Source organism: Equus caballus, chromosome 1, assembly GCF_041296265.1.
Source record: "Equus caballus isolate H_3958 breed thoroughbred chromosome 1, TB-T2T, whole genome shotgun sequence".
In the NCBI taxonomy this organism is placed as follows: Eukaryota; Metazoa; Chordata; class Mammalia; order Perissodactyla; family Equidae; genus Equus; species Equus caballus.
This window is the reverse complement of record NC_091684.1, coordinates 196,831,486-196,857,696: the sequence shown is the minus strand read 5'-3', so window position 1 is coordinate 196,857,696 and position 26,211 is coordinate 196,831,486. Positions and strand designations below refer to the sequence as shown.

At 40.0% G+C, this 26,211-nt stretch overlaps 1 long non-coding RNA gene across 1 annotated transcript in view; it reads left to right on the top strand.

Moving 5' to 3' along the window:
- Positions 1 to 21,016: 21,016 nt before the first annotated feature.
- The window catches only part of LOC138925278 (uncharacterized), a 45,578-nt gene continuing 40,383 nt past the window's right edge, over positions 21,017 to 26,211 (top strand). Inside the window, exon 1 of the long non-coding RNA XR_011441205.1 lies at positions 21,017 to 21,166. This is a non-coding gene — a long non-coding RNA (uncharacterized lncRNA). The remainder of the gene's footprint in view (positions 21,167 to 26,211) is intronic.

Here is a 26,211-nt window from a genome sequence, read left to right as displayed (position 1 = left end):
CTTGCTGAAGCAGAGCATGCAAACTTAACCACTATACCACCGTGCCAGCCCCATCAAGTTGGGTTTTACGAAGGGAACTAGTTTCTGATAAGTGCCTCCATGAGCCAGACATGCTTCCAAAAGCTATCCATACCATATTTCACGTAATTCTCCTGACAACACTCTTTGGCAGGTGAGGAAGTTGAGGCTCAGAGATATTAGGTAATTTATTGGGGTGACACAGCAAGGAAGGGGTGGCCCAACATTTGGCACCAAAGTTCTCAGGTTCCAAAATGCTATTTCATACCATCTTTCAATAAAAATGACAGCAACAACAAAAAGATTTTTAAATAATATTTACTTTTGATGGTGCCTTACTTCGGGCAATCTCAAAGACATATGTACTCGTAAATAATTATTACAAGTAATCATAAACATAAGTGGTTGTAACTAAAAAATATTAACAAAAAATTACGAGAGTCATTTAAAGAGTGTCCATCCTCTGTGTGGTTCTGGAGACGCAGAGGCATTGGTGACTTTGAAAGTGGTTAAGTTTTGGATGCTCACCTAAAGCAAACCTACAAACTTCTAAGCGAGATTTCCCATCACATGAGGTGACTGTGCCCAGGGCATCCTGCATTTGTGCCTATGGTGATTTTTAAGTACTTTTCTTCATCAGAAAGTATGTTTCAGAAGAAGCGTTGTTCTGAATGCTATATTTCAATGCAGCCTCTTGAAATAGGCAAAATTCAATATTTTAGGAGTTGATAGGCCTGAGTTTGGACATTAAAGTTTACCAGGGTATGATGAAAATTTTTTTACATTTGGTGGAATTTAAACTTTAATGGAATGATATGCCAGCTATAAATTGTCTAAAAGCCCTGACACTCAGACGTATACTAAAATACCAGTTTTCGTCTTAATCTTTAAAAAAATTATTGAGGTGGATGAAACAAATGCTGAAGGAAGGAAATGTATCCGGCACCATACGTTCGACCTTAGAATAATAAGGTTTCTATGGAGTTTTGACGTTTAACGAGGGATCTGGAGATGTCTCTGCCTCAAGGACAATTCTTCTACCAAAAAAAAAAATAAAAGCCCTAAAGGATAATATGATTATACCTTTCTGAAGGGGCAATATTTTAGTCACATCTTCAAATGCAAACCTAGGATCATGGTCCCTCTGAAATGAATGTGCGTTGCTTTTTGTCAATCCTAGTGTATATCGTAGTTATTTAAAATACATATAGTCATTTGTCCACATTTCTGTGAAGCTTCTCTGTAGAAAATTAAAAGTGAATGTAACTTTGTTTTAGGTGCCAAGGATTTCAAGGTTGGTAAGAGGGTTTATGGTTCTTAGAGGTTGTTTATTTTTCTTTCTTGAAAATGTTATATTTATTGAATGTTTTCTGTGGAGCTACCTACTGTTCTTAAAGGTTTGCAGAAATAAACTCTTTAATCGTCTCTACAACCTATGAGATAGGTACTGCTATTGCCTTCATTTTGCAATTGGGAAAATATGGAGGTCTCATAATCTGCCCAGTGTTCCCTAACTTGCACTTGGGGAGCTGCGATTTGAACCCCTCTGGTCTCCCAGGCACTGCTACCTCCCACTGAGGACGACTAATGCCCTATTTTTCTGACTCTGCTCTGTGATGTGCTGCTGAGATGATCATGGCTGCAGGCGACGTGAGGGGTCACTCCAAACTAGACATTTGTTGCTTGTTCTGCCGAGTTATTTGGTGGAATCTTCTATAAAATTGGATGGGACAGTGTGGGGGAAGGAGGGAGAGACAAAGAAAAGGAAGCTAATCTGTAAGACATCAGGAATCTAGAAACTACTGAGGACACACCCAAAGTGAAAAGCCTGCCCTGGCAGTAAGCAAAGAGAATCAGCTAAGAGGGAACCTTCATCTGGAGACAGCCGGATAAAGGGTAGAAAGAGAGGGCACACGTTTCTTTAAGGTGATGGAAGAGCTGATAGACACTTTCTTTAAAAGTTTGAGATCACTTTGCACATCAAACCAAACTGAAACAGATTCAGTGATTAAACGTTGAACAACTTCAAACAGTAAAACTGTAATGCTGTTCTTACTATTAGTACTGCTAGCCCCCATGTTAGACAGAAGAAAGAATGGTCTCCTGACCGGCTGAACTGGATGTGCTCCTGCCTTTATTTTTTTTAATTTGCGTTCATAACAGTTTACATCATTGTGAGATTTCACTTGTACATTATTGCTTGTCTGTCACCACCTAAGTGCTTCCCTTCACCCCCTGTGCCCACCCCCCAGCCCCCTTCCCCTGGTAACCACTGAACCGTTTTCTTTGTCCATGTGCTTGTTTATATTCCACATATGAGTGAAATCATATGGTGTTTGTCTTTTACAGTCTGGCTTATTTCACTTAGCATAATTCCCTCCAGGTCCTTCCATGTTATTGCAAGTAGGATGAATTTGGCTTTTTTTCTGGCTGAGTAGTATTCCATTGTATATATACTACATCTTCTTTATCCAATCATCAGTCGATGGGCACTTGGATTGTTTCCATGTCTTGGCCATTGTGAATAGTGCTGCAATGAACATAGGGGTACATATGTTACTTTGGATTGTTGATTTCAAGCAGTTTGGGTAGATACTCGGTAGTGGGGTAGCTGGGTCATATGGTAGTTCTGTTTTTAGTTTTTTAGGAATCCCCATACTGTTTTCCATAGTGGCTGCACCAGTTTGCATTCCTACCAGCAGTGTATGAGGGTTCCCTTCTCTCCACACCCTCTCTGACATTTGCTATTTTTAGTCTTAGTGATTATAGCCATTTTAACAGGCGTAAGGTGGTATCTTAGTGTAGTTTTGATTTGCATTTCCCTGATGATTAGTGATGTTGAACATCTTTTCATGTGTTTATTGGCCATCTGTGTATCTTCTTTGGAAAAATGTTCATATCCTCTGCCCATTTTTTGATCAGGCTGTTTGTCTTTTTTGTTGTTCAGTTGTGTGAGTTCCTTATATATTATGGAGATTAACCTCTTATCAGATATATGACTTGCAGAAATTTTCTCCCAATTGGAGGTTTGTCTTTTGGTTTTGGTCCTAGTTTCCCTTGCCTTGCAGAAGCTCTTTAGTCTGATGAACTCCCACTTGTTTATTTTTTCTTTTGTTCCCCTTGTCTGAGAAGACATGGTATTCAAAAAGATCCTTTTTAGTTTGATGTCAAAGATTGTACTACCTATATTATCCTCCAGGAGTTTTATGGTTTCAGGACTTCAAGTCTTTGATCCATTTTGAGTTTCTTTTTGTACATGGTGTAAGATAATGGTCTACTTTCATTCTTTTGCATGTGGCTGTCCAGTTTCCCCAACCCCTTTTATTGAAGAGATTGTCTTTTTCTCCGTTGTACATTCTTGGCACCTTTGTCAAAGATTAGCTGTCCATAGATGTGCGGTTTTCTTTCTGGGCTTTCAGTTCTGTTCCATTGATCTGTGTGCCTGTTTTTGTACCAGTACCATGGCGTTTTGATCACTATGGCTTTGCAGTACATTTTGAAGCCAGGGATTACGATGTTCTTTGTTTTCTTTTTTCTCAGGATTGCTTCAGCAATTTGGGGTCTTTGGTTGCCCCATGTGAATTTTAGGATTCTTTTCTCTATTTCTGTGAAGAATATCATTGGGATTCTGATTGGGATTACATCGAATCCGTAGATTGCTTTGGGTAGTGTGGACATTTTAGCTATGTTTATTCTTCTAATCTATGTGCATGGAATCTCTTTCCATCTCTTTATGTCATTATCTATTGCTTTCAATAGTCCTATAGTTTTCATTGTATAAGTCCTTCGCCTCATTGGTTAAATTTATTCCTAGGTGCTTTATTCTTCTTTTTGCGATTGTAATTGGAATTATATTCTTGAGTTTTCTTTCTGTAAGTTGGTTATTAGAGTACAGAAATGAGACTGATTTTTGTAAGTTGATTTTGTATGCTGCAACTTTGCTGTAGTTGTTAATTATTTCTGATAGTTTTCCGATGGATTCTTTAGGGTTTTCTATATACAAGATCATATTGTCTGCAAACAGTGAGAGTTTCACTTCTTCACTCCCTATTTGGACTCCTTTTATTCCTTTCTCTTGCCTAATTGCTCTGGCCAAAACCTCCAGTACTATGTTGAATAAGAGTGGTGAGAGTGGGCATCTTTGTCTTGTTCCTGTGCTCAGAGGAATGGTGCTTAGTTTTTGCCCATTGAGTATGACGTTGGCTGTGGGTTTGTTATATATGGCGTTCATTATGTTGAGGTAATTTCCTTCTATCCCCATTTTGTTAAGAGTTTTTATCATAAATGGCTGCCAGATCTCGTCAAATACTTTCTCTGCATCTTTTGAGATAATCATGTGGCTTTTATTCCTCATTTTGTTTATGTGGTGTATCACATTGATTTTCGGATGTTGAACCATCCCTGTGTCCCTGGAATCAATCCCACTTGATCATGATGTATGATCTTTTTGACATATTGCTGTATTCGGGGTGCCAATATTTTGTTGAGGATTTTTGCATCTATGTTTATCAGTGATATTGGCCTGTAATTTTCCTTTTTTGTGTTGTCTTGCCAGGCTTTGCTATCAGAGTGATGTTGGCCTCATAGAATGTGTTAGGAAGCATTCTATCTTCCCTAATTTTCTGGAATAGCTTGAGAAGGATAGGTATTAAATCCTCTCTGAAAGTTTCGTAGAATTCCCCAGGGAAGCCGTTGGGTCCTGTGCTTTTATTCTTTGAGATGATTTTGATTACTGTTTCAATCTGTTTACTTGTGATTGGTCTATTCAGATTCTCTATTTCTTCTTGATTCAGCTTTGGGAGGTTGTAAGAGTCTAAGAATTTATCCATTTCCTCTAGATTTTCCATTTGCTTGGCTTATAGTTTTTCATAGTATTCTCTTATAATCCCTTGTATTTCTGTTATCCATTGTTATTTCTTCTCTTTTATTTCTAATTTTATTTATCTGAGCTTTCTCTCTTTTTTTCTTTGTAAGTCTGGCTAGGAGTTTGTCAGTTTTATTTATCTTCTCAAGGAATCAGCTCTTTGTTTCGTTGATCCTTTCTACTGCTTTTTTTTTGTTTGTTTCAGTAGTATTTATTTCTGCTCTGATTTTTATTTTTTTTCTCCTCACTTTGGGCTTTGCTTGTTCTTCTTTTTCTAATTCAATTAGGTGTAGTTTGAGATTGCTTATTTGGGTTTTTGCTTGTTTGTTAAAGTGAGCCTGTATTGTAATGAATTTCCCTCTTAATACGGCTTTTGCTGCATCCCATATGAGTTGGTATGGTATGTTTTCATTTTCGTTTGTCTCCCGATATTTTTTGATTTCTCCTTTAATTTCTTCAATGATCCATTGCTTGTTCAATAGCTTGTTGTTTAGTCTCCACATCTTTGTCCTTTTCTCAGCTTTTTTCTTGTAATTAATTTCTAGCTTCATATCATTGTGATTGGAAAAGATGCTTGTTACTATTTAAATCTTCTTAAATTTATTGAGACTTGCCTTGTTTCCCAACATATGGTTTATTCTTGAGAACGTTCTGTGTGCACTTGAGGAGAATGTGTATTCTGCTGTTTTTGGATGGAGTGTTTATATATGTCTATTAAGTCCATCTGATCTAGCTTTTCATTTAATTCCACTGTTTCCTTGTTGATTTTCTGTCTGGATGATCTGTCCATTGATGTGAGTGGAGTGTTGAGGTCCCCTACTATTATTGTGTTATTATTAATGTCTTCCTTTAGGTTTGTTAATAGTTGCTTTATGTACTTTGGTGCTCCTGTGTTTGTGCATAGATATTTATAAGTGTTATTTCTTCTTGATGGAATGTCCCTTTGATCATTATATATTGCTCCTCTTCATCTCTCTTTTCCTATCTTATCTTGAAGTCTGATATAAGTATTGCAACACTTGCTTTCTTTTATTTGCCATTAGCTTTCAGTATCACCTTCCATCCCTTCTCTTTGAGCCTGTGTTTGTCTTTGGGGCTGAGATGTGTTTCCTGGAGGCAGCATATTGTTGGGTGTTGTTTTTTAATCCATCTCGCCACTCTGTGTCTTTTTATTGGAGAATTCAATCCATTTACATTTAGGGTGATTGTCGATATATGATGGCTTAATGCTGCCATTTTATACTCATTTTCCAGTTCTCTTGCATTTCCTCTGTTTCTCATCCTGTGTATTTTGGTCTACCAATTGAGTTACATAGTTTTTTATGTTGTGTTTCTTTGTTTTCTCCTCATTTATTATTATATCATTATTATTTGTGTCTCTGTTCTGCTTTTTTTGTGTAGTGGTTACCCTGAGCTTATTCAAGATTTTGTGGATAAGATAGTCTCTTTTCTGATGGCCTTTAATTTCCTTAAACTAAACTGATTCAGTATCTTTCCTCTTCCTCTCCTAAGTTGTTTTTCTCACATCTTATTCCATCTTGTGTTATGAGTTTGTGGTTGAAATGACAAGATTATCTTTGTTTCTGGTATTTGCCTTCTCTTTGTCTTTAATGCTATACTTGAGTATTTGCTCTCCTGCTCTGATTCTGTGTACCTTTTTAACTCCTTACTCCATGCTTTGTAACCTTTTTCTTTCTTTTCTTCTTTTTCAGGTATGAGGGCCTTCTTGAGGATTTATTGTAGGGGACTTGGTTCTTGTGGCTACAAACTCCTTTAGCTTATGTTTGTCTGGGAAAGCTTTTATTTCTCCATCATATCTGAAGGATATTTTTGCTGGATAGAGTATTCTTGGCTGAAAGTTTTTGTCCTTCAATGACTTGAAAATGTCATTCCAGTCACTCCTAGCCTGTAAGGTTTCTTCAGAGAAATCTGCTGAAAGCCTGATGGGGGCTCCTTTGTAGGTTATTTTCTTCTGCCTTGTTGCCCTTAGTAGTCTTTCTTTGTTGTTCAGTTTTGCTAGTTTGCAGTAGGTCTTTTTACATTGACATATTTAGGAGATCTGGCCGCTCTTCCACATGGATTTCCTTCCCTAGGTTTGGGAAGTTCTCTGCTATTATTTCTGTGAGCAATCTTTCTACTCCATTCTCTTTCTCAAATACCTATAATTCTTACGTTGCATTTCTTAATTGAGTCAGATATTTCCTGGAGAGTTTCTTCACTTCTTTTTAGTTTTAGTTCTCTCTCCACCTCTATTTGGAGCATTTCAACATGTCTATCTTCGATTATGCTTATATGCTCCTCTATGGTATCTGCTCAAGTGTTGAGGGAATCCATATTTTGTTTTATTTCTTCCCTTGTGTCTTTCATCTCTAATATTTTTGATTGATTCTTCTTTATAGTTTCAATCTCTTCTGTGAAGTAGGTCCTGAACTCATTGAATTGTTTCTCTACATTCTCTTTTACCTCATTGAGTTTTTTGATGATAACTGTTTTGAGTTCTTTGTTATTTAGATTATATATTTCTGTGTCCTCAGGACTGATTTCTGGATACTTATCATTTTCTCTCTGGTCTGGAGATCTAATATAATGTTTGATATTGCTAGAGGAAGTGGCTCTGCTCTTTTGCATCCTGGCATTATTTGGTCCCAGTTACTGCCTATCACCACTGGGTAGGAGTAAAGAGCCATGTATTCTGAGCCCTCTGCCTTCAGCTGAAATCCCAGGGGCTGGAGCCATGCTGAACAGTTGAGGGGAGGGGAGCTTTCTCCTGTGTACTCTTGGAGTTTTCTCCCTCTGTTCTCCTGGGGTGTTGGCTTGATGAGGTGACCCCCTGCAAAAGCTTTCATCCAGTAGAGGGCTTCTCTCTAGGCTGTAAGGGCCTTTGGGAGTCCTTGATGTTCCTACGAATGAAGGTCCCCTCCCCCATTCATTCCTTCTCAAGGCCACTCGTGGCCCAGGATTGCAGTCTTTAGGGGAGGGAGCGAAGTTCTCTCTTACCCCATTCCACTTCCTCTGAGGGGGGACTCCAGCCTCTCTTCCCTCCTTCATATGGTTGCATGGGTCTTTCCAATGTTTTTTGAGTTGTTTGGATATCCTGTGTTGGAGTACGGACTTTTTTGGTTGTATATTGGAGCGGAAAGTTTTCTGAGAGACCTCACTCTGCCATGATGCTGATGCCACCCATGCTCCTGCTTTTTTTATTATCTGTTGAAAAATACACAGAGTTGTTTGCATTAATATGGATGATTAACTTTCATGTTACTGTGTAAAACCATGTAAATATAATGCCATCATAATAAGTCCTACACAGTCAATTGCTGGGTTTTCTTGTGATAATAAACTTGATGAGATTGGCTTATCAGTTTGGGTTGACTTAGGGAAGCAGAAACTATGTAGACATTTCAACTACAGGGAATTTAATACTGGGTGGTTTAGACCTGATAAAGAAGAGTGGAGTAACTCAGAGGTTAGCAACAGCAGGAAGCTGCTAATTCCCCTAGGGCTGGAAGGACACTTGGTCATCTGGAGGGAGCTGAGACTGAGGCAGGCACTGACAAGCAGAGCTGTTTCTGTAGGATCTGAGGTTATGGAGATATGGCCAATGCAGGTGATGCTTTGAAGGCAGAAACAGAGAAATACCTGTCTTTCCCTTTCTTCTCACTTTCCAATCTAGCCCAAAGTCAATGACAAGAGGGCCTGAGAATGGAATTAGTAGGAGAAAGGCTGGAAACATATCTGAGAGCAAACAGACAATGATATTTGCACAGTTGTCAAAAATGTATTTCAGAGAATAAGGGAATCTTTTGACAGGAAATAGCAAGTAAGCATTTGTGAGATTAAGTTCCCATGTTTCTCCAGCCCAGCCTTGACTGGGGATAAAGCTATCGTAACACATAATGGTCTCTCTAGCACAACCCCATGTATGAGCATTGTGGGAATCCAAGTCCTAATTCTAGTTCCTCCAAGAAAGTGGGGTGTTTTAGATGCTTTAAACATAGTCCTCTTGCCTAAAAGTTTTCCTCCTTTCCCTCTGCTGCTCCTGTCACTGATTGAGTGGCACTAAGCTCAAGTGATTGGGGCACTTCATGCCTCTAACAATGACCTCTATTCTCAGCTTCTACTGAGACTGATTGTATAGTGAATTTCTCTTTATTGTGTTAGTGATACATGCTCCTTGAAAATAAATTGGAAAATGAAGGGAAACCAAATTAATAACCCTTACCGAGTCCTCTAATGCTGCCATTGTTGATATATTGACATACAGCGTCATGTCGCTAGATATACTTATGCCATTTCTTCTTCTTATTTTTTTTTGGTGAGGAAGATTATCCCTGAGCTAACATCTGTGCCAATCTTCCCCTATTTTTTGTATATGAGATGCTGCCACAGCATGGCTTGATGAGAAGTGTGTAGGACTGCACTTGGGATTTTGACTGGTAAACCCTGGGCTGCGAAAGTGGAGCATGCTGAACTTAACCACTATGCCACTGGGCTGGCCCCATGCCATATCTTTTTAATGACCATACACTAACTTGTTGCAATACCCCAATATTTTAATCTGATATTGTTGTATAGATAGATGTTCACTATTGCTATATGTATATGTTGTTTTCAATCCTTTTCTTTATAGCTAATGTCATTATGGACACCTATGGAGATACTGATTATGTAAAAATAATCTCTCACCTGTTCTGTCATTGTTATATTGAGGGTTTGGGTGTAAAAGTGTAGTCTGAGAGCGTTGAAGGCAAAGAGCCATCAACATGGATTAAATGATAATGTATCCCATAAAACCTCCATTCTGACAAGGACTCCCTTCTGGAAAAACTGTATGATGCCTTCTTTCAATAAATTGCTCCCAGGAAGATTAGGAAGGCTTCCTTTTAGGGTTAGTCCAGGTCCTCTGATAAGCTGATGACAAGACAGGATTAAACCTGTAATGAATTTATTAGAGAAACGCCTGTAAGAGAAATGGGGAGCAAGCTGGTTGAGATTAAGAGAGCTGCCAGACGGCAATGCGGGTCTGACCCTAAAATGAAGGAGAGAAGGAGGGAAGGAAGGCGGACTAGGGGTCAGCACATTAGACTGCAGAGCAGTCCTAAGAAGAGTCAGTAAGGCCATTGGGGCTCATCAAGCCAGTTGTCTTTCGGAGGAGCCTCACATCTCCTGAGAGCAGGCCAGCTTATTCAGATCACTGCCACGCTCCGTCATTGGCTGGGAGAAACCCCTGGCAAGAGTGGCCTTAGCGCAAACATGGTCATGGATTTCAGAGCTCAGCAGCTGGGCCCTTGCGCAGTTACGCTCCGGCACTTGGAATTTAAGAGGCTCCTTGTCATGGCTGCCAACACCGCCCACTGCCCCTGCTGTAACTCTGAGTCTGGGTCAGGTAGCTCTTCTCTGAACTCCTTCCCTGAACCACATTTAGCGTGGTATTAGGTCCACCCCTAAAGTTTGAGGCATCTGGGGCAAGAATACAGATGGTGGCCCATGTGGCATATTGGTAGCTGACAAAAGCATGTTCATAATAACCTGATAAGCCTGGTTCAAAGTTAGAATTCTCAGACCTCTCTGAGTTTCCAGCTGGAACATGGTAGCACAGGGAGAGAGCTGTCGGTTGTCCTGCCCCACTTCTCTTGCCATCCCCTCGCCACATCCCTCACCTCAAGGGGCCCCCTAGGAGTGCATGTGAACACTGCAGTCCACATCACTAAGCCTGTTCCTATCATCCTCCCCTCTGCCGGGTCTAAAGGTGAAGGTGATGCTCCCCACAACATGCCATAACCGAATGTCTCTGACTGCATCCCTCATGAGATCTTAGAGCCAATGAGGCCAGTGCTTGGACCCATGACCCACAGAAACTGTGAGATGATAAATGTGTGTTATTTTAAGCATCTAAGTTTGTGGTAGTATTTTTATGCAGCAACATGATAACTAATACACAAAGGGACTGTTAATTTGCTCATCTAGCACTTCGTTTGCAAATCAGTATTTCCTAAACCATAAGAATGAGTTCATCAAATGTTTTTTATGTCCCACTAAGTATAACAAATTCTTTTAACAGTGTCCAACATGAGCAAAGGCAAGAGACAAAAATCCTATTATACCAAGAAGTATAGGAGGTCCCCTGCGAAGCTGCTGTGGGGCATATGCAGCAAAGTATGGAGGCTGTGTTCCCAGGAGGGTAACACATTTCTCCTATTGGCAAGTGAGAGCTGGAGAAACAGAGAAAAGAAAACCCGACTAGACAGAGGTTCCAGGTCCAGTGAGCTGGCACCGAGGGTCTTCAGTTGTCAGAACAAGGAGGGGAAAGCTTCTCCTATTTTCCTGGGGTTTCGTCGGGGTTGTGGAACTGCTTTCGTGTGGCTCATCCTTGGTACCTATTTGCCAGGAGCATCCCTGCTAACAATACTTGAGAAAAATTGAGCCACAGAAAGCTGAAAGACCTCAGTTTTGAAGTTGGGGAGTTGTTCCCTCCAAAGGTCAGAAGGCTGGGTGAGGGTAATTGCTATACAGTGTATTTATTTAGTTGGCTAAGAATTTCCTAAGGATTAATCTGAGTGCCTTATATTGATATCTTTGACTTCATTTCTAGTCAGAGATATTTTTAAGCAATTATAAGGAATGTCTTGGTTTTACAGGCCAATTTGTGTGCTGATCTTTCACAATTTAAGATGTTGGGTTGAAGCCTTTGCAGCTGCAGCTGGGTCAGAAATATGAACTCTGAATGACTGAAGTCAGTGTTCTAACAGGAAGAGAAATAGAAATGCACTGTAGTCAATGAAAAGAGAGAGGAAGAAAGACCCATTGCTTCCTAACGGTGAGCTTGCTTTTTGTGGGGACGTCTGAAAATAACCTACTGGGCTCTGACTCCCATTTTAAGTTCAAACATGATGCTCGTGGTATAAATTACAAGGCTTTTATTGTGTCATTTTTATGAAGGAGAATGATACATATGATGCTTTAAATTATAGTAATGACCCACTTATTCAGAGGTGGAATTTCTGACAAGGCTACCCTTGGGAACTCAGCCCAAACTTAAGAAGGAAGAGAAAACAGCCTTGAGGGCTGACATAGTGGTTGCAAAGGGCTACACTTAGCTCCCGGGGTCAGGGCTTTATTGATTTCCCTTTAGCACGTAATTTTTAACAAGCTAGGTTATCTGGTTTCCCAGACAAGAAACCACAGACTGAAAAAGAGGCAGAGAAGAAACTGTTGGAGGCGCCATCACAACAGCAGTGACGGCTCACAGTCGGGCAGGAGCGGCAGAAACAGTGAAACTAAAAGGCAGACACCGGAGAAAACTACCCCCCACCCCCTGCCCCCCAACCTCCACCCCCCCGCCAATAAGGATCCTACATTATCCAGAAAATGCACCGTTAAGTCAGCATCTCTGTTTAAGAAGGGAAGGAGTCATGTGTAGTGGTGTAATACTTTGAAATTAGATGGTGTGTTTCTCAATTCCTTCTACCTCTTCACTTCTCCTTATCACGGAAACATGGCCAACGTTATCTCCATTGCTATGCTGGGCAGGATGGAGACCGCACAGACAGAGGAGAGTCAATGTCTTGGCTTTTGGGCTCCTGTGCCTACTTTTATACCTCTATGGCAGGGATGAAAGTCAGTGCCCCCTGCTGCCTAGGTGAACCTTGGGGAAGGGGGTACTGATTAAAGTCTCACATAGATTTGGGGTCTGAGAGCAGTGTCTTCTGCCTGAGGCCATAGAACAGGGAACAGTGAGAAACCATGGCTCGTGGGGTAAGGTCCACTCAGTTATTGAGAAGTAAAGAACATTACAATTTTTGCACATCCAAGTATGCAGGCTAAAAAATTTTAAAAGCTTTTCCTTTAAGATGGTTAAAATGAAAAACAAAAAGTCTTGGCATTTAAGGGACTAAACTTCATTTATAAGGACTCACTTTTATAGAACATCTTATCTCCTCAAAATACCGCTAAAAAAGCCCCCAAACAAACAAATCCTCCAAGTATAAAATAATAACAGCATTTTTATACAGCTCAGCCCTTTTTTTCTGTGGCAAAGTCCAAAGTACATTGCCCTTGTAGATGCTGTTTTTAGAAGAGAGAAAAGCTTCCAGGCCACGAGAGGTGGAAAGCGCCTGTGGCTCCATAATTTATGTGATGTGAGTAGTAAGAACACGGATTGTGTCCTAGAAGGGAGGCAAGTTGTCCTCATTTTCATGTGGAGCTGCAAGGACATGCATCTCAGCCGATCTGCCCTGACACATGCCTCTGACGGCAAGGGAGGGCGTGTTCTGCCTTCCTCGGGGCATCTCCGTCCTCCTGCTCAGCCGCAGTTTTTCATACATGATCAGCACTCAGATAGGATTTTCCACATTAACCTTGTGATGTCTGATAGGGAGGACGGAGACCGATGCTGCCTCCTGAAACGTGTACACATAATCTATAACAAGTAACTGTGGCTCCTCAGTGACCACGACAGGGCATCACATGTCAGGTGAGCTCCAGGTTGAGGATGGTGCTGAGTCCAAAGGAGCGATATTTCACTATTTGGCTAAACATGCAATTTAAAACACCAGCAAAGTTCCTTCCTGCTTGGTCCAGCACAGGCCTCTCCTTCTGTCCCCATGGAGACCCAGCCACAGTGGTCCTTAAGTTCTCTTTACTTGGGGCATTGGTTTAGGTTACACGACGAGGTGTCCCCAGAGAGAGCCTCTGCCCAGCTGCGCTGTGATCTGGCATATGGCGCCTGCTCAGGTGTCTGTGACTTTCTATCCTCCACGTGTTCCAGCAGAGCTGTGCAGGCAGCGAGGCTGGGGACCAAGGTTCTACAACACCTGTAGGGGTCTAAGTCAATGAGCTCAAGAGGCTTGCAAAACTGCTGGGGTCTCCCAGGGCCTGGAAGGTTAATCATCAATGAAAACTTAATCCTGAATGGACACATCTTTATTTTCTGTTTTCCTGAAAGACTAAAATTAATTTCTTGAATTAGTTTGACTTTTTCCTTATCTGTGCGTTGATGGACTGAGCCTCAGGCTTTGCTGTATTTGTACTTGACTGTGGGCAGTGGTGTTTTCCTGGTGTGGAATTTAAGGCTTCTGAGTAAGTGACACAGCATTGCTGTCACTGACTCATGCCTTCTCTTTCATGCATTTTGAACGCTAACGTGGGGATCTTCACGTGTTACTGTGTGTTGAGAGTTGAAGACGTCCCTGAGGAACTGTTTTGTGGATGAGCAAACAAGATGCCCTGCGTTTCCGGTTCTCTGCTATGTTCATAACGGAGTTAAATGTAAATCAAAGTGGGAATCAAGGATTCTGTTACGGTGTTAGTGCTGATACGTTCAGATAGCATTGTTCTGTTTCAGTATTTCATCAAGGATGGTCCAATCCTACATCTTACCCATTTTTCATTACTGGTGCACTGTGATAGCTGATAGAAGATGGAGGAAGGTGTGTCTCAGACTTTACTGCATGAATCACACATGAATCTTGTTACAGTGTAGACTGACTCATTAGGTCTTGGGTAAGGGCCGAGGTTCGACATTTCTAGCAAGTCCCCAGGTGATGCTGATCTGGAGGACCCGGGGACTACACTTTAGTAGCAAAGCCATAGAGGCATTGTGCTGGAGAAGGACTGAGGAGCCTGTTAAGTGTTCCCACTGTTTCTTTCCAGTAGTCCTGCCTTACCTGTGGTAGAGTGTGGTCCTTATGACCCTGGCTTCTCCCTGTGAAGTTGCTATAATCCCTGATGCGTGGTACATATCTGCAGTATCTGATGGAAATGGCCCCAATTTCAGTCCTCACTAACGCTGGAATAGTGTGGCGGGGTCCACAGAAACTCTTTAGCTCTGTATACAAATCTGCCTAGGCAGAGTCCTCCCGGCTTGGAATCTCTTTGTTCTAATTTTTCATTCTTCAGCTGATATGCACATCGACACTCAGGCTATTAAAATTTTAACCTAGATTAATATAGAATTGTGAGTGAAACTTTTAATTCCTCAAAAACATAACAGAGGAAAGAGTTTGAGCACATTCAGTCCATCAAGCACTTATTGACTACCTTCTTACCGAACTCCATAAGTGCTAGGGCAGAAAAGACAAATGAAATACGGAAGATATGGCTAAACTCATATAACCTTATAAATACGTATTTTTATATTGATAAATGATGCGTACATTTACCCAATTCACTAGAATTTATATCTGGCAATAATGTTTATCTGATATTCTATGTAGCAATAACTGTGGAAATATAATTTCTAAATAAAAAAATGTTCATCCTCACCCTCATGATGTGTGTTTCCTCCATCAATCGCTCATTGGCTGTTGGAATTCAGGCTGAAGAATTTGCACATGTTAACTCAGATTCTTTCCTCTTCAGGTACAATGAATCTGCTCCCCTTCTGTAAAACTAGACTTAGTAAGTTTCTTGCCACTTAATGATCTAGTGTGTGCATGTGTGTTTGCATATATGTTGATGTGCATTTTTGGGAAATAGTATAAAACCACAGACATAAATGGGGCAAATAAACCATTATGTGTGAGGGAGGTGAAGAGTTGAACAATGTTTGAAATGACCTCATTTGTTTTCTACAAATTAATCCTTTGTGAGATATTTGGTAATCTCACCAGTATTTTCTGATGATGTCTACAATGTTGATGACTACTTTGAAGAAAAATATATTCAAATTGGTGTAATAATTCACATTTTGTTTTCAAAAAAGTCTTTCTGAATTGAATTTAATTTCAGTAATTAAAAAAAAAATAACTTCCATAGGCAAATCTCAGCTAGATGCTCCTTTAAAGAAGAGAAGGCGTGGATTTTCTTGCCTGAAACTGCAAAATTCAGTGACAAAATGATTCTAACGCAAAATGGAACAAATAATAAAATTTAGCAATGTGCTTGGGATTCTACAGATATGGAGACAGACAGCACCGGGATTGAAATGGTTGATCTCATAAGTCGTCTAGAATTCTAACGAGGAGGTTGGGAAAAGGGGACAAGAATGCCAAGATCTTGAATTGTGTTGTGAGAGAGAAAAAGAAAGGTGAGAAAAGTGAAAGAAATTTCAGAGGAAGGATCTACGAGGCTTGAGAATTTACTGGATATGAGGACGGGACAGGACATCATTGCAAGATTTTATGCAAGAATGCTTGGATGGATGTTGTCATTAACAGACCAGGGAAATCAGGAGGAAGACTTAGTTACTGAAGAGTGTAGAAAGTGCATTTATTTCATGTATTTGGAATTTAAGCTTTTTAGGACAGCATATAGTAGAGTTTGGAGCTCAAGAGAGCAGCCCCTGCAGAGCCACATCGGTACACTTGAGTGTCGTCTGCATTTAAGGCATAGCTGAACCTGTGGTAGTGTGTGAAGTCCCCAAGGGAAAAAAGCTAGAGAATTCTGAGCAAACATTTGGAGGAAAACTATTAAAGGAGAGAAGTTTTGATCAAAGATACGGATGAATTTTAAGAAGGAAGTGATAGGTGGTGTCAAACTTCAGGACCGAACACATTTGGCTCGCTGTGCTGATTGTGTCCTTGGGGTAAAATGCTGAACTCTGCCTTAGTGGAAGACTAGGTGTTTGTTTTCTGTTACATGAAAAGAAACCCTCCTGGTACAAAGGCTAAATAAAATTATGCTTGATTTAAGTTGTTTCATCTGAGATCATTTGTCTTTCTCCCCTTGCTTTTTTTGCCTTTCTGGGTTTGGATCTCTAATTCTAGTTTGGAGCCTCTGAGTCTGTAGGGCTGGCTGTAGTCTGTCTCTCACTCCCTTTTCTACTTCTGCAACAATAATAATCCAAATATTCTCGAGGCTCCACTGCCACCTGTATCAGTAAGAAACCTCCGTTCGGAATATAGTGCAGTGAGTTGCTTTCTTCCTTATTTTCTTTTATTCTGATAAAACACACATTACATAAAAATACCATCTTAACCATTTGTAAGTGTACATTACTGTAAACTGTTTTGCACACTTTTGTGTAACAGATCTCTAGAATTTTTTTGTCTCGGAAAACTCAAACTTTCTACCCGTTGAATAACAACGCCCCTCCTCTCCCGCTAGTACTCGGCAGCCACAATTCTTCTTTCTGTTTCTAAGAGTTTGACTACTTTAGATACCTCATGTGTAGAATCATGCAGTATTTTCTTTTTCTGACTGGCTTATTTCATTCAGCATAATGTCCTCAAAGTTCGTCCTTGTTGTCACACATAACACAATTAACTTCTTTTTAAAGGCTGAATAACATTCCATTGTATGTATATACCACATTTTGTTTATCCATACACCTGTCAATTGATATCTAGGTTGCTTCTATTTGTTTGCTATTGTGAATAATGCTTCAGTGAACATGGATATGCAAATATCTCTTTGGGACCCTGCTTTCAGTTCTTTTGCACGTATACCCAGAAGTGGGATTGCTAGACCATATGCTAATTGTTTTTAATTTTTTGAGGACCCTCCATACTGCTTTTCATAGTGGTTACACCATTTTACATTCTCATTAACAGTGCACAAGGGTTCAAACTTCTCCACATTCTTACCAACACTTGTTCTTTTCTGTTTTTTGATAGTGGCATCCTAATGGGTCTGAGATGATATCTCACTGTGGTTTTGATTTGCATTTCCTTGATGATTGGTGAGGTTAAGCATTTTTTTCATAGGCTTGTTGGCCATTTGTATATCTTCTTTGGAGAAATGTCTATTCAGGTCTTTGACCTATTTTTTAATTGAGCTATTTGGCTTATTTTTTGTTCTTGTTGCATTGTAAGAGTTCCTTATATATTCTGAACATTAACTCCTTATCAGATATATAGTTCATAGGTATTTTTTCCATTCTGTAGGTTGCTTTTCACTCTGTTGATGGTTCCTTGCTGAGCACAAGTTTTTAAGTCTGATGTCAGCCCATTTGTCTATTTTTGCTTTTGTTGCCTGTGGCTTTCTTCCTTTGTATAAGATGAGAAAGTGGTGTTACTACTCTAAGGCAATATTTAGACATTGATTGAGAAAGACAGACACTGATGTTGAACTTCCCGGACCCACAAGGCCTGATATTTCTCACCACTTGGTATTACATATTTAATTTTCCTTAATGAAAGTTAATTCATCAGGAGTGAATTCTTCTGTAAGATCCTTGGAAGGTCATTCTTCTGCTCATTTATCAAGATGGGATATAGATTTCTGCTGAGGGTATCGTTGTCTGTGGGGTCAGGACTGTCAGAAGGCTGTAGCTAATGTTTCTCTGGGCTGTAACATCTTCTTGTTACTTTCGACGTTCAGCAACAAAATTCACCGAGAAGAAGAACTTCTTCCCAAGTCAATTAATTGGGAAAGGCAAACAGTCCAGAAATCACAGAGGAGTTGCCTGTTGTCCCTCTATTGACAAGAGCTGGAAACAAAGCTGCTTACAAGGTTTAAGAAGTTGTCGTTGCAGGCAAGGTTTTGCTCAGTTTACTAAATGTATTGACTGTAGGATATAAATAAATCCCTTGCAAGTAGATTTAAATGCATTGCAGTGACAAAAACAGCTATCCATTTTCCTCTCTAATCTCAGGAGAGAGGGACTAACAGCTGGTGCTGCCATTTTCCTCAAGGAAAAAGCACACACAGCACCACCTCTGGTTCCCCCTTTATCATCTGCCTTTTAGCAGTGTCCTTTCCATTCATCACTTGATTGATGTGAAGAACAGGGATTATTGTCTCCTGTCAGTCACCGTTTCCCTATGAGAAGGATTAAAAGTTCTGAGGGTAAAATAAAACCCTCTAGTTAACCTTGCACATGATTAAGGCATGTCCCACAGCTTGGTCAGTCATCCTGCTATGTGACAAGTACACAGCAAGATGAGCGTATACAAGCAGATCGTACCCAAGCATCAACAAGGGGGCCTGATAAAGGCTTGGAGGTTCCAGCTAAAGGAATGACATTGCCACAGTCAACTGTATATCGAGACCATGGGCTTCACTTTTTTTGTTTAAGGTGGCCACTGAAAATACTGGTCCTATACCTCTTGACATTCTTTTACAAAGTATATCTTTAATTGAGCTCTGCCCTTTCACATCTAAAACATTCTCGTTCTGGCATCAGCCACAAAGATCTTGTTGCCTCCATAACTCATCCTTCTACTTCTTCTGTTGTCTTAGTCCATTTGGGCTGCTATAATGAAGTACCATAGACTGGGTGGCTTATAAACAACAGAAATTTATTTCTCATGGTTCCAGAGGCTGGGAAGTCCAAGATCAAGGTTCTGTAGATTCAGTCTCTGATGAGAGCCCACTCTCTGGTTCATACAAGGCTGTCTTTTTGCTATGTCCTCACGTGGCAGAACATGCAGGAGAGCTCTCTGGAGTCTCCTTTATAAGGGTGCTAATCCTATTCGCGAGGGCTCCATCCTCATGACCTAATCACCTCTCAAGGGTCTCACTTCCCAATGCCATCACTTTGAGAGTTAGAATTTAACCTACACGTTTTGGGGTGACACAAACATTCAGTATATAGGACTTGTCACCTGGCTGCTTTCATCTATTCGATGTTGACTGGCAAACGAAAGACATGGGTGCTCTTAGGTTCCCACCATCTGCAGGATGCTGGATAGTAATGTCCAGAGCATTTTAAATTGTTTAGGTGAGTAGTCATGCTCCAGCATATTCACAGATCTTACCCTAAAATGCCCCTATTCAGTAAGAAGAGTAAATAATGATTTCATGAGAAAAACTACCTGAAAATTTGAAGATACCATGTAAAGACAAAGAGATGACATTTTTCCATTCTTCCATTAGAGCATATTAGATTGGCTGCTGTGATACAAAAGAAAATTAATATTTGACCAAAAAGATAAATGTGATCAAGAAAATATGATTTGAGGAAATATTTAGTACCTGCTATAAAATCACTTCTCTGATGATGAAAACACTTTATGAAGAACAGAGGAAAGAAAATGAGTGCCGTAGTGAAATAGGAACACACGCGAATCTGCATTGAAACTCTATTAACAAGATGAAGTGCAGTCCAGGTGTCTTACAGCTGCCAACAGTGCAATTTTTCTCAGCTCTTGGAATGCTCTTTGAACACTCGTCAAACTGAAAACCCTCTGAAAGCAAGTTAGTAGGACTGTGAGGAAATTAACCTCTGGAGGTGACCTAATTCACGGCCCTTAGACCAGGGCTTGGCCCCTTGGTTTATAACTTAACCCCCATTGTTAATTTCAGTTAGGAGAAGTGTACCTTGGAGATTTTTTTTAACTTTTTATTTTGAAATAGTGACTCTTAGGAGTTTGCAAATAAAAATATAGGGAAGTCCCATGCATCCCGCCGCCAGCTTCCCCATTTGTTAACATCTTGCACGGGTATAGGGCAACATCAAAGCTGAGAAACTGGCATTGGTACAACCTACAGAGCTTATTCAGATCTCACCAGTTATACGTGTGTGGAGATTTTCCTAGAAAATTTTTACTATATTATTGTAATTCTTTAGAGGGTCGAGATCTAGAGCTTTAAACCTTAAAACCAAATCTTGTCTAAAATGGCAAAAAGCACAAACTGATATTTGTTGTCCTGAAAGAGGGACATATGTCCTGCACATGTTGTGCGTGATAACCTCGAAGAGTCCACTGCCAGGTCATCACTCAGAAGGTGCTGCCAGCGAGGCGTCCCTGGTTTGAGCCTGAGCAGCAGCCAAAATTGTGATAGCATCCTTTTCTTCCTTGGACTAAGTTTACTTCACTTACGAAGGAGAAAGGACAAGGAGTCTTTGCTAGCTTTTGGGGACTGATTTGTATGCTATAGTATTAGTTAGCCAGTTAAAATATTTTGGTTTTCATTTTTTAAAGATGTGTTCAAATTATTTTTACAGAGTGGTATGATGTGATGTATTTTTATTTGTTTGTGATTTGGTTTGGACGTCTGTTGTGACTGGAGGCTTCAGATGACCTCACCCATCCTTTGTTCTCTGTGTTCCTATTAGCGTTGTCAGATGTGTTCAGCCTGGCCCACATAGAAAGGCAGTAAATATTGCTGGAAATGAGTCACTCTTTTGACTTCCCTGTTGGCACCGGAGGCTTCATTTTGTTCTTTCCTAACTTTGCCGCAGCCACTAAGGTTTCTCCAGCTGCTGCCCTCAAGCACTGCGGGGCCCAGACGCACGAGAGGTTCCTTTGTGGTAACAAATGCGAGTGCCTGTGCGAACAGCAGCGTATCGTCACGGACTTTCTAGCTGTTCGTTGGTTAACTTATTTGAGGGACTTCTTTTGTCTTCACTGATTCATTAATTCCTTCTAGCTCTAACGCTAAACGTCTATGAGACTTTGGGTAAGTCACTTTGCCCTGTTAGGGTGATTTTCTCTTCTAAAAAGGGAGATTGGACCAGATAATCTTAACTTTACATTCTATAATTTGGTGATTATCTTATTACTTGCAACTCCTAAGAACAAAGATAAGTTCTAAAAATTTTCATCATTAATCAGAAATTGTCTTTATTGAATGGTTATTATATTTTAGAATAAATCTGTATACATACATATCAATAATATATACTTATTGAAAAAAATTTAAATACAAATCTTTTTATGCGGAAAGTGAAGTTCTTTCTCCATCCCCTCATTCCATCCTATTATCCACCTTCCATAAATGAACGAAGATAACGCTATTGAGTAATTTTCCCCCATTTATCTAGAAATATCTGCATATATGCAATATATCGTGTGCAATCCATTTGTTTACAAAAAGCTGAATTCTGCACTATATATTTTTTTTTTGTAGCTTCTTTTTCCGTTAACAATATATATGTTTTTCCATGTCAATACTCTTTTTATCATCTGCATTATATTCTGTTGTGTGGTTATTCTACAATTTATTTAAGCACTTTTGTATGGGTGCACTTTTGGGTTGTTTCCAGTCTTTTTATCCATTATAAGCCCCATGTGCTTCATAATTTTCAAATATATGAGTCTGGTAGCTTTAGTGTCAGTGCAGCTGAGGGAAGAGAATTAAAATATTGCTACTTAGGTAAGAGAAGTTGAATAAATCACTTCCTCCAGCCCTCTCTCTCCATCAGTTAACTGCTTTTATTTCTCTTTGTGCTCTTTGTAACTTATATATTATTCCGGCTTCCTTTTTCTCCCTATCTTTCTAATCTCACCTGCTGCTGCTTATTTAGACAGAGCAAGAGCCAGGCATCCCTAAATTCCCAAAGTCTTAGTTCAGTAAAAGGCAGTTATGTTATTTAGTTCAGGTTTGTTTATATTTATTAATGTTTGTAGTTCCCTCCGTGAAGCCCCTTTCAACATTTCTAAAACTGAGAACGTGACTTGAGTTTTCTCTGCCGTTTCCTCCCAACGTGAAGAATCTTGGTAACAATGGTCTGGGAAAGTTACAGGATACAGTAAACCAGGGAAAGTCTGAGAGTTGAACAAGCAACAGTCTTACCTGTTGCTGTCTTCTTAGTGAACTTGAGCTTCTCCCTATTGTTAAAAAAAAGTATCCGAGGCTGGAAACAGATAATAAAAGAAGCACAAGCGTTGGCGGAGGGCTCTGGGAGATTGTGGTTCCACTAAGCGTTGGCGGAGGGCTCTGGGAGATTGTGTTTCCACTACCAGCTTCATCTCACATGCTTTGTCCCATTCCTTCTCCGCTCTCCTCTCCCCAAAATTTCTGGGAGGAAGTTCAACATGATGGTTTAGAATGGTAGCTGGTGTCTTAGGCAAGTAAAGGGAACTTTAAGGTTCAATTTCTTCCCTGTAAATGGGTATGATGCAGTTTCCCTCTTGGTATTCTTAGGATTAAACATAAAGTGCAGAGCACAGTGACCAAAACATTGTAAGTGCTAAAAGAAACACTGTAAACGCTAAATTACTAGAGGCATATTAAAAAATGAATGACATATGCAATGTCCTTAAGGGGCTCAAAAGCTAGTGAAGGGAATAGCTATCTGTCTTTATATCCATTCATCTATCTACATTGTTCTAAAAAGAATTTGGATATATTAGAAAATGGATGAAGTGTTACAGAGACAGAGGAAAAAGTGATTGATAGAGCAGACTGAATAACAGAAGTGACATTTGCACCAGACTGAAAGATAATTCAATTTTTTCATAGAGAAATATAGTGGTAAGAGAGGCCATTGTGTATCCAGAGAACAGTATGATGTATAATATTGGGCGAAGATATTGGTACACTTGTAGACTGAGAGCAAGGATTCAATATAGAGGCAGAAACTGAGTGGGAAGGCAGAAAAAACAGAATTACATCCACAGGAGTGAGGAGAGTATGACATTAAGAAGGATGGGAAAAGGGTTGGCCCAGGCAAAAAGGAAAGGTCTTTCTCTGAGTTGCTAGGAAAGGAGGTAATTAAAGGAATAGCTAAATTTAGAGGTGGAAGAGAGGGAAATTGGGTGTCCATGGTCACATAAAGTATTTGTTACTGTTTTGCTGTCCTATGAGATGAAGGCTGTGGGGTGGTCCTCAGAGGGCTTGAAGAAAGTGTTGAATATTTAGAAAAGCCATACAGGAAGTCAACCCAGAATGAGTGAAAAGAGAAGAGCAGTGACAATTTACTTGAGGTTATAAATTTCTTCCAGGTAAGGATCATTTCTTAATCCCATAGATTTCTCCAGTTAGTTTTGACATCCCTTGCAAAGGCCACTGCTTGAATCAGCTATCCTTTTAACAAATACTTATTCAGGACTTACTGTATGCTAGGCACTAAAATAACAATAGCTGACATTTATTGTGTCCTTACTATGTGCTAAGCACTTTGTAGCTGTTATTTAATCCTCCTAAAATCCTTTGAGATAAGGACTACTTGCTTGTCAGATTTTAGTTCATCAGAAGTCACTGAAGCCAGAAGTCAAGGTCAAAAAGTTATGAATGAGCAAAGCATGACCTGAACCCAGGCCATCCAGCTCCAGAACCTAGGCCCTGAACTTTCATGCTCGGCGTCCCTGCCCAATTCACGGTGAACAAAACTGATGGGGCCCCTGCCCTTCTGGGCTTATAGTATGGGGCGGGGGGGGGGGGGGGGGGGGACACACACGTATATAAGTAAAATAACTACAAATTATGGTAAATCTCAAAAGGAAATGAGCGGAGTGGTAAGCTAGCTGGAAACAAGGGTGCAGGATGGGAGAGAGGTGGGGACAGCGAATCGGCTTTAGAGAGGGCTGTCAGGAAGCCTCTCCAAAGAGGGATAATTTAAGGTGAAATCTGAGAGTTGAGAGGAAGCCAGCCAAGAGAAAAGCTGGGGACAGAATATTCTAGGCAGAGGAAAGAAAATACCTGAAGGTCTTAGGATGGGTAAGAGCTTGGTGTTTCTGAAGACCTGAAAGAAGGCAAGCATAATGAGAAGGAGAGATGGAGAGATAGGTAGACATCATATCAACTGAGCCCTTGAGGGGCATGATAAGAAGTTAATATTCTAAGTGACCATGAGAAGTCACCGAAGGACTTTAAGCAGGGAAGTGACACAATCTGATTGACATTTTAAGTCAATCTCTCTGGCTGACTTCTGGAAAGAATGGATAGGCATGAGCTAAGGAGGCAGCTGGGAGACTGGTAGGTGGCTGCCAGAGCAGAACAGGAGAAAATGATGGTGTCCTTGACTGGGGAAATGGCCGAGGAGACTGGAAGAAGTGCAATGGTCCCATATATATCGTGAAGGAAGAATCAGTAGTCTTCCCGAGACGAGAGAGAGGAAACGAGAGGTGTTGAGGATGACTTCTGGGGTCTTGGCTTGAGCAATCGAGTGAAGAGAGGTGTAATTTCCTAATGTGAGGAGGCTGGAGGTACGAAAAGCTTTAGAGATATAAATCAAGAGCTGATTTGGGATATGTTAAATTTGGGAACTCTGTGAAACGTTCAAGTGGAGATGTTACATAGTCATTGGATATGCAAGCCTAGAACTTAGAGGGAATTCATACAACTGCTGGGTTCTGCGTTCTGCTGGGAAGTGGACAGCTGAAAAATGGTTTCGGAATCATAAATCAAATTTAGGAAGATTTGGTTTGTGGCTTTAAAGCAATTCAGTAAAATACATTTTTTGTTTTAATGATTAGTTCAGGGAGGACTTTGATTTCTTAATATTTTTCCATGAATCAAGTGAAATTCATCAACTTTACTTCAGCAGTGATGACTTACTAACTAGAGATGTGGAGCAGGTCTACCCAGTGCATATAAACGAGACCAAGTCACTGGCTGGCTACTTCTTAGCAGGAGTTTGAGGGCATGACCAACTCTGTTCCAGAGTTTCATACGCATCAACTCTGATCATGAGAAAAGATTCTCCACATATCATCCTGGCAAATATATAGTATTTACTGAGCCTGCATGCATGTACATTGTCTCTGACATTCTCAAACTACAAAACAGACCACTGATATTTTCTGTTTTGTTACTTTCTTTCAAAAAGAAAAATTACCAAACTGGAACAGTATAATATTATTCTGGCACGTGTATAAAGCCAGTATGAACCACTGGGGTGGAAAGGACCTGCCCTGTCACCTGGCATGACTATCTTCTATTTCTTGATCCTCTCTGCAACCCTCTTGCCAAGGGGCACCCAGACAATTCTCAAATACTTCTGGTGTTGTAGAATTCTCCACCTACAGAAGGAGTCCATTGTTTTACTGGGAAGTCGAAACTATTAGAAAGTTCCTTAAGTCAAGATTTGTCTCCTTATTACTTTTATACAACCATCCTTTTTCTATCTCCTGGGGACAAGCAGCAAAAGTTTACTTTGTTCTTATGTGAAATGCCTTCATATGTCCCCTCTGGTTCTTCTCGATTCTCAGCCAAACATCCTCATTTCCTCAACATTCTTCACATGATGTGTTTGTTGTCCCTTGACCACCTTGGTTGACGTCCAAGGGGTAGCGTATCTATAACCAATACATAATTAAACATAATAATCCATATGTGGTTTCATCAGTACAAAATAAATTGAAATTATTACTCCCCATATTGTAGATATTCCATTTCTGTTCATTCATCCTAAAACTGCATTAGTTTATTTGACAGATACATTATGCATTTACTTAAACTTTTAAAACGATAAAAATTACAACAATAATGACAACAAAAATACCATTGATTCAGTGTTTGTTATATGTCAGTCAATACACTAAGCACATTATATGCAGTATCATAGGAATTTGAATTTATAGCTGACCAAAACCCAATGTCTTTTTTACATGCTGCCACAAACCACATCTCCCCATCTATCTTTAAAGACATAGATTTTGGAATAAAGAGAGGACTTTGCACTTTTCCTTTTGAATTTAATTTTATTTGGCACATACTTTCAATCTAAATTTCAACTTAAGTTCATTTATATATTTGACAAGTATTCCTTCTCTACTTTG